We start from the raw sequence: 9603 nt of genomic DNA on the forward strand, positions 1-9603 counted from the left end.
TGACTGTTTCAATCTCCTTACTGGTTATGGATCTGTTCAGGCCTTCTCTTTCTTCCTGGTTCAGTTGTGGTAGTTTATATGTTTCTAGGAATGCATCCATTTCTTCCAGATTGTCAAATTTATTGGCGTAGAGTTGCTCATAGTATGTTCTTATAATAGTTTGTATTTCTTTGGTCTTAGTTGTGATCTCTCCTCTTTCGTTCATGATTTTATTTATTTGGATCCTTTCTCTTTTCTTTTTGATAAGTCGGGCCAGGCGTTTATCAATTTTATTAATTCTTTCAAAGAACCAGCTCCCAGTTTTGTTGATTTGTCCTCTTGTTCTTTTGGTTTCTATTTCATTGATTTCTGCTCTGATCTTTATGATTTCTCTTCTCCTGCTGGGCTTAAGGTTTCTTTCTTGTTCTTTCTCTAGCTCCTTTAGGTGTAGGGTTAGGTTGTGTACCTGAGAACTTTCTTGTTTCTTGAGAAAGGCTTGTACCGCTATATATTTTCCTCTCAGGACTGCCTTTGTTGTGTCCCACAGATTTTGAACCATTGTATTTTCATTATTATTTGTTTCCATGATTTTTTTCAATTCTTCTTTAATTTCCCATTTGACCCATTCATTCTTTAAAAGGATGCTGTTTAGTCTCCATGTATTTGGGTTCTTTTCAAACTTCCTTTTGTGGTTGAGTTCTAGCTTTAGAGCATTGTGGTCTGAAAATATGCAGGGAATGATCCCAATCTTTTGATACTGGTTGAGTCCTGATTTAGGACTGAGGATGTGATCTATTCTGGAGAATGTTCCATGTACACTAGAGAAGAATGTGTATACTGTTGCTTTGGGATGAAATGTTCTGAATATATCTGTGATGTCCATCTGGTCCAGTGTGTCGTTTAAGGCCTTTATTTCTTTGCTGATCTTTTGCTTGGATGATCTGTCCATTTCAGTGAGGGGAGTGTTAAAGTCCCCTACTATTATTGTATTATTGTTGATGTGTTTCTTTGATTTTGTTATTAATTGGTTTATATGGTTGGCTGCTCCCACGTTGGGGGCATAGATATTTAAAATTGTTAGATCTTCTTGTTGGACAGACCCTTTGAGTATGATATAGTGTCCTTCCTCATCTCTTATTATAGTCTTTGGCTTAAAATCTAATTGATCTGATATAAGGATTGCCACTCCTGCTTTCTTCTGATGTCCATTAGCATGGTAAATTCTTTTCCACCCCCTCACTTTAAATCTGGAGGTGTCTTCGGGCTTAAAATGAGTTTCCTGGAGGCAACATATAGGTGAATTATGTTTTTTTATCCATTCTGATACCCTGTGTCTTTTGACAGGGGCATTTAGCCCATTCACATTCAGGGTAACTATTGAGAGATATGAATTTAGTGCCATTGTATTGCCTGTAAGGTGACTGTTACTGTATATGGTCTCTGTTCCTTTCTGATCTACCACCTGTAGGCTCTCTCTTTGCTTAGAGGACCCCTTTCAATATTTCCTGTAGAGCTGGTTTGGTGTTTGCAAATTCTTTCAGTTTTTGTTTGTCCTGGAAGCTTTTAATCTCTCCTTCTATTTTCAATGATAGCCTAGCTGGATATAGTATTCTTGGCTGCATGTTTTTCTCGTTTAGTGCTCTGAAAATATCAAGCCAGCTCTTTCTGGCCTGCCAGGTCTCTGTGGATAAGTCAGCTGCCAATCTAATATTTTTACCATTGTATGTTACAGACTTCTTTTCCTGGGCTGCTTTCAGGATTTTCTCTTTGTCACTGAGACTTGTGAATTTTACTATTAGGTGACGGGGTGTGGGCCTATTCTTATTGATTTTGAGGGGCGTTCTCTGAACCTCCTGAATTTTGATGCTCGTTCCCTTTGCCATATTGGGGAAATTCTCCCCAATAATTCTCTCTAGTATACCTTCTGCCCCCCTCTCTCTTTCTTCTTCTTCTGGAATCCCAATTATTCTAATGTTGTTTCGTCTTATGGTGTCACTTATCTCTTGAATTCTCCCCTCGTGGTCCAGTAGCTGTTTGTCCCTCTTTTGCTCAGCTTCTTTATTCTCTGTCATTTGGTCTTCTATATCACTAATTCTTTCTTCTGCCTCATTTATCCTAGCAGTGAGAGCCTCCATTTTTTATTGCACCTCATTAATAGCTTTTTTGATTTACTTGGTTAGATTTTAGTTCTTTTATTTCTCCAGAAAGGGCTTTTATATCTCTCGAGAGGGTTTCTCTAATATATTCCATACCTTTTTCGAGCCCGGCTAGAACCTTGAGAATTGTCATTCTGAACCCTAGATCTGACATATTACCATTGTCTGTATTGATTAGGTCCCTAGCCTTCGGTACTGCCTCTTGTTCTTTTTTTTGCGTTGAATTTTTCCGTCTTGTCATTTTGTCCAGATAAGAGTATATGAAGGAGCAAGTAAAATACTAAAAGGGTGGCAACAACCCCAGGAAAATATGCTTTATCCAAATAGAAGAGATCCCTAATCCTGAGTGGGGGAGAAAGTGGATAAAAAGTGGTTCAAAAAGGAAGAAAGAAAAAAAAAAAGAAAAAAGAAAAAAAAAGAAAAGAATTTAAAAAAAGAAAACAAATAAGAAAAATATAAAAAAGAAAAAAAATATATATTAGATAAACTAGTTAAAAAACGTTAAAAAAGAAAAAGGTAAAAGTTAAAAAAAAATTTCACCAGAAGGCGAGAAAAAAAACAAAAAATGAAAAAGAAAAAAATTAAATTAACTGCAAGACAAAAAAAAATCACAGGGAAAAAGCCATGAGTTCCGTGCTTGGCTTTCTCCTCCTCTGGAATTCTGCTGCTCTCCTTGGTATTGAAACCTCACTCCTTGGTAGGTGAACTTGGTCTAGGCTGGATTTCTTGTTGATCTTCTGGGGGAGGGGCCTGTTGTAGTGATTCTCAAGTGTCTTTACCCAGGCGGAATTGCACCGCCCTTACCAGGGGCTGGGGTAAGTAATCTGCTCAGGTTTGCTTTCAGGAGCTTTTGTTCCCTGAGCGCTTTCCGTAGAGTTCTGGATGACGGGAATACAAATGGCGGCCTCCTGGTCTTCGGCCCAGAGGAGCCGTGAGCCTAGGTCCCCATCCTCAGTGCGCCCTCAGAGAACATTGCCCAGTTACTCCCGTCTGCCTGACCTCCAGCCACGCTCCGAGCTCACTGAGCCTGTGGTGGTTCAAGGTAACACCGAGCTGTGAGCTTACTGTCGGCTCTGTCTCTGTAGCCGGCTTTCCCGTTCCAATATCCGCAAGCTCTGTGACACTCAGACACCCCCAATCCCTCTTTGACCCTGCGGGACCTGAGGCCACGCTGACCCCGCGTGGGCTTCGCCCCGGTTTAGCCTCTGGAGCGATGTCCTTCAGCAGAACAGACTTTTAAAAGTCCTGATTTTGTGCACCGTTGCTCTGACGCTTGCCGGGAGCCGGCCCCTCCCCCCGGGGTCTATCTTCCCGTCGCTTTGGATTCACTTCTCCGCCGGTCCTACCTTTCAGAAAGTGGTCGTTTTTCTGTTTCCAGATTGCTGTTCTTCTTCTCTTCGATCTGCTGATGGATTTTCAGGTGTTTGCAATCTTTAGATAAGCTTTCTAGCTGATCTCCGGCTAGCTGAAGTAGTCTCAGCCTGCTACTTGTCTGCCATCTTGACTCCTCCTCTCCAGAATTTATACTTTTTAATTGTGTTTTGAAATTTAAATTAAAGAACAAAATTAAGGATGTAAATATTTAATAAAATGTCGAGAAAGGGAATTTTGAATTTTATGTCTAAAAGTGAAAATAATTAAAAATTATGTGGTATTATTTAGCTCTCTGGAAAAAGAAACATGTTTTGCAATATGTTTTCTTCTTCTACTTTCCATGTCAACATCAGTACAATATTAAAACCTGGCTGCATTTAAAACTAAAGGAATGTCAGGAAATATCTATTGTACATATTAATGATTTAGGTTTTATTCAGGTAACCTGTTAAATCAGATGTTTCTTGGTTAGCCCATTTCATTGAAATGTTCTCTGGCTATGAAATTGAGAAGGTAATCTTTTTGTACCTATACTCTGTGTCTAACTTCAGGTCCAAATGAAGTCATAGTTTTTTGTTTTTTTTTTCATTTGTTTTATTTTGTTTTTCCTGATCATTTGTAGATGACAACGGTCTTCCTTATTGTTGTCACTATCTAGAGAAAATTTATTAATCTTCTTATGTACAATCCAAATACCACCAACTTTGAGAACCTCTCCAAATACCACATGACAATAAGAATTCAACCACCAATATTTTCTTCAACACTTGGTTCATGAGGATAGAATTATTCCTATGTCAATCTCTTATTCTGACTTAGCTCTATCCAATAGAAAATAAAGTGTGAACCACACATGTAATTTAAAATTTTCCTGTAGCTACATTTAAGGTAAAATAACTTTAATAATACATATCATTTAATGCAAATATTTAAATCTCTTTTATAATTTCAATGTTATTAGTGCACAAAGTATTATGAAGAGATTTTATATCCTTTTAATTTTTTTTTAAATTAAGTGTCTTCAAAATCCTATGTCACTTTACCATTAGAGCACATTTCTTTTCGGACCAGTCATATTTCAGATGCTCAATATATGGCTAATAGCTGCTCTCTTGGACATTACAGATCTACACTTGATTTTTGTTTGACTGATTTCATTCACTGAGCCTTATTTATCCATTTATCTATTTCCTTAAGTTTCTCCTTTATCTTTTTACTTTGAAGAAAATAAAAATAATTTATACCTACCTATTTCCATCCTAGTCTTTACACTTAGATTTCATACCCTTTTTTTTTAAAGATTTTATTTATTTATTTGACAGAGAGAAATCACAAGTAGACGGAGAGGCAGGCAGAGAGAATGGAAGGGAAGCAGGGTCCCTGATGAGCAGAGAGCCCGACGCAGGACTTGATCCCAGGACCCCGAGATCATGACCTGAGCCGAAGGCAGTGGCTTAACCCACTGAGCCACCCAGGCGCCCAGATTTCATACCCTTTATTTAATGGCAGAATACCATTTTCCTCCTGACTTCTGCCGAAATATAACTTCGGGGATCTTCACTGTCAGCAGCATTACTATTGAATCATTTATTGATACTTTATGTGTAAAATGTGACATTAATTGTTCATTATACAATATGTAGCAAATACTATGACATACATATTATAACCCCACTTTTAAGTGGAGGTTATTTGAGACTCAGAGATTGAACAACTTCAACACAATTATTAAATGGTCAAGCTAGGATTCAACCCTAACCTAGACTTTTCTCCAATATACAGCATATCAAGGAGCAACATGTAAGAATGACTGGATCCTCTGTTGTGATAGAGATAGAGTATGTATATGACCTATATCCAACAGATATATCTGTTAAGTGGTGACTGAGAAATGAAAAGATGACAGGAAATGGAGACATCCAAAGTAACATTAAAAACAATCTTTCTTGGCTGCCCAGGTGGCTCAGTTGGTTAAGCATTTGACTTTGGCTCAGGTCATGATCTCACTAAAAACCAAGGTCTACTTAGGGCTCCCTGCTTGGAGGGGAGGCTGCTTCTCCCTCTCCTTCCTGCTCACACTCTCTTGCTATCTCTGTCTCTCAAATAAATACATAAAATCTTTAAAACAACAACAACAACAATCTTTCCAGATAGGATGAAGCCTGTATTAGCTTCCAAAAGTTTTTCTCTTCCTTTTAAAACTTTCCTTCATAATATTAAATAAGAAAGTAAATCCTCTTCTACAACTCAGCATTTTTTCCTAGTCCTGAAACATTTGGGATCAAAGTAACTCCATAGATCTGTGAATAAATACAAACCATATAAACAATAAATGCAAACATGTAAAATAAATGTGATTTCGATGTGTGATCTGTATAAATTAATTAATATATATTTGCATGATCTCCAATTATATTTGAACTGAAAATGAGATCAAAAGCAAACATTTGCCAACATGTAGCTTGTTTCTATAGTTGTTATTTCATTAGCTTCTGCTAGATTTTTTCACATTCAAAAGACTTGGGGGGGGGATCTATATATCTGCTAGGAAATTATTACCTGCCTTATAATCTTTTTTCACACAGGTTGCCATTCTAGTTAAGGTTAGATCATTTATTTTTGTTCTGATTGCTTCCTGATGAGAGTCAAAGTTGGTAATGAAAGCACATTTATTAATTTTGCCTCATAGGCACAGATCAAAGATCATGAGATCATAGGTTGTCATAGGGCTAGATGTGCAAATGTTCTATAGTGGTTTAAACTTTCTGCTATTAAAAAAAAAAAACTTTGATGTATCACTAATTGGCTTTAACACCATTGAAGAGGTGCTGAAATCAGTAGGCAAGAAATTTCTAGCAGTAGGTAGAACATGGAGAACTTTGAGAATCACCATATGCTTTCAGAAATTCAGGCATTAAAACACAAGTCTAAAAAAGGAGTCAGAACTCAATTTTTCTATTATTATTTTTAAAACACAGCTTCATTATAATTTCTATAAAGCTACTGCAAATGTTCTTGCAAATTCTAAAAAACTTAAGTTGTTACTTTACAGTTTTTGTTTTTGTAGACAACTACTTGTTATATGCAATGCATTGTGACACCTAATGTGCAATGAAAGAATGACAAAGATCATTCTTCTCTGGTAAGTTGTGCACACTTGAATGAATAACTGTATCAGAAACTCCAATACTCATGAAATAAGGAAACATGTCAGACAACTGTCCTGCAAGATGTATTGAATTGGGTTGTTTGATTTTACTATCTCAGTACACGCCTTCTAAAATCATATTTCTTAGATTGATCAATAAAATAACCCCTACCAACTCTTGGGAAAAATATAGAATTTCACTTTTGCTTCTAGAAACTAAAAATAACTTTCTTCATCTACTATAATTGGTCATTTTTTACCAGAAGAAGTCATTCTCAAGAACATTCTGAGAACTTATTTGCAGTAAATAGAACATATACTTAATGTTTCCCCCCAGTTATGGTGACATTTTTACATTCAGACAAACATATTTGTTCTTATTCCCCTTGGTGACTAAAGGATGCATTCACATAATGTGTAAACATCACCATGGTCTAATATGACAATCTTTTCATCACACCAAAAAGAAATCCCATATAAATTAGGAGTAACTACATATTCCCTCCCATTTCCTACCTGTCAACCTTAGACAACCACTAATATAATTTCTATAAACTTTATTAGATTATGCCATTTCTTTTATTTTCAAAGAGGCTTCTGGACAGTGAGGAAAAGATACACACATAAATAACTATGTCAATAACCATGTGAATTTTACTCTAGATTTTCTTATTTTTTAAGATTATTTATTTGAGCGAGAGAGTGAATGTAAGTTGGGGGGATAGTTTTATTAGTAAATTCTTTGAAATATATAAGGAAAAAATAATATCAACTCATAAAAAACCTTTTAAAAATCAAGGTAAAAAGAACATTTTGAACTCTGATTTGTAAGAATTCTTATAGTAAAACTTGCCCAAGACATTTTAAGAAAAGAACATTGTAAGTTAATACCCTCAGGAACACAGGAGAAAAGTACTTATCAAATTATGAGGAAATATATATACAATATATACATAAATATATTAATTATATATTTTACACAATTATAATATGTATATCATCTATTTAAATCTCTATATATCTTATCTATAGCTATCTCATCTGTAATACACCATCAAATGCAAATTATCCTAGTAATATACTGTTAGCTTAAAATTCAAAAAAATCAAAAATAAATATTCACTAGCAAAAACATGAAATTAGACCTTACCTCACACCATTGTTGAAGAAGAAAGATTTTACTCTTCTCTTTAACGTTGCTTTCAGCTGATCTAAAAATTAAATTGACATGAGACTGATTAGCAGGAGAAAATCATATTTAATCATGTACATATAAGGAATCCACATGAGAGATTCCAAAGACAGGAAAAATGTGGTACATACATCATTCTGGACTAAGATAAAGAGAATAGGGATCTGAGGCTTCAAAGGGTAGAAAGGCAAAGGTAGAAAAGATTCGATGTTTGATAAACAAATATTTGCTGGGTCATCCAGAACCAATGACAAAAAGAGGATTTTGATCAAAACGGCCTTGCTAGGTTGTTACCTATCTACCATACTTGGTTAATATTATACTATGGTTATTTATGGTGATAGCTCCCTTTGTGGTCCTCTGTCTTAATTCTTTTAGGCAGTTAGATGGGAGGCAAAAAAGCTTTTTTAGTCTTCTGTTTCTTAAAAATAATCAGCTGAAAATAATCCACATGTCAAAGAGACACACTTTAGGGTGGCAATTTTCCTCTCCTATGCCATGCATAAGAAGTAATTCAAAATATATCATAAACCTAAATATAAGCATAAAAATGATAAAACTCTAAGAAAAAAAACCATAGGAATGAATCTTCATGACTTTGAGTTAAGCAAAGGTTCTGTAAATATGTATATAAGGATAGCCAAAAGAATCTAGAGAACGTAGAGGACCTACACTGTGAGTCTCAGTATTTGAGAATATCAGAATGACTATTTGATGTAATTATTTTTCCTATTTTTACAATAAGCTTCATAATAATGGTTTAGTGTGTTTTGAGATTCTAGCTAATGATGGTTTTAGTAAGTTGATCATATATCTCACTTTGCCTAAAACACTATTGATTTTTTTTCAAATGTAGATAATATTTTTTATTGTGTTATGTTAGTCACCACACAGTACTATTGATCTATGCCTACTGCTCATCTGTTTTTTGTTTCATGTCTGTTTTTTAAATAGACTTTATTATTTTTAGTTCAGTTTTAAATTTATAGGAAAGTTGACAAGATAGCTTACACATCTTTTTTATTAATAATTTACAGAAATATGGTACATTTTTAAAAATAACTAACAAATATTGAAATATTATTATAAATTTAAGTCAGTTTATTAAATTTTATTTTGTTTTTACCTAATGTCCTTTCTCTATTCCAGGAGTCCACCCACAATACCATGTTAATCTAGTTATTGTGTTTCATTAGGTATCTCAGCTGTGAGAGTTCCTCAGACTTTCTTTGTTTTGGAGGCCTTGACAGTTTTGAGAAGTACCAATCAGATGTTTTGTAGAAAACCTTAGTATTGCAATAAATCTGATGTTTTTTCCCATAATTAGTGTAGGAAATGGATTCATGGGAGGAAGAACACAGAGGTAAATAGCTACTGTCATCACATCATTCAAGTGTAAATACAGTCAACGCGATTTATGACTTTTGAAGTTGACCATGATCAGCTGGCTGTGTTAGTGTTTGTCAAGTTTCTCTTCTAAAGAATTTTTATTTTTTCTTTGGCATACAGTCTCTTAGGAAGGAATCACAATGTGCATAAGGAGTGGGAAGGTATGCTCCCTTCTTTGAGAACACAGTATCTATATAAATTATTTAGAATTATTTGGCACAGGAGAGTTGTCTTTCCTTGTTAATTTGTTTAATCATTTATTTCTATCAGTATGGATATTTATGTTATACTTAGATTATAATCCAATACTACTTATTGATTCTTTTGCTCAGATTGCTTCAGTTGTAGACATTGGGTAATTTTTA

At 34.9% G+C, this 9603-nt stretch overlaps 1 long non-coding RNA gene across 2 annotated transcripts in view; it reads right to left on the reverse strand.

Moving 5' to 3' along the window:
• LOC123387622 overlaps positions 1-8027 on the reverse strand; it is a 176178-nt gene extending 168151 nt beyond the window's left edge. For both annotated transcript variants that reach the window (XR_006602062.1, XR_006602064.1), the window contains exons 1-2: positions 7981-8027; positions 7808-7868 (exon numbers count right to left, since the gene is read on the reverse strand). This is a non-coding gene — a long non-coding RNA (uncharacterized LOC123387622). The remainder of the gene's footprint in view (positions 1-7807; positions 7869-7980) is intronic.
• Between the last annotated feature and the right edge of the window lie 1576 nt (positions 8028-9603).

Source organism: Mustela putorius, unplaced genomic scaffold (assembly GCF_011764305.1).
Source record: "Mustela putorius furo isolate JIRA1106 unplaced genomic scaffold, ASM1176430v1.1 tig00003858_pilon_pilon_pilon, whole genome shotgun sequence".
Classification (NCBI taxonomy): Eukaryota; Metazoa; Chordata; class Mammalia; order Carnivora; family Mustelidae; genus Mustela; species Mustela putorius.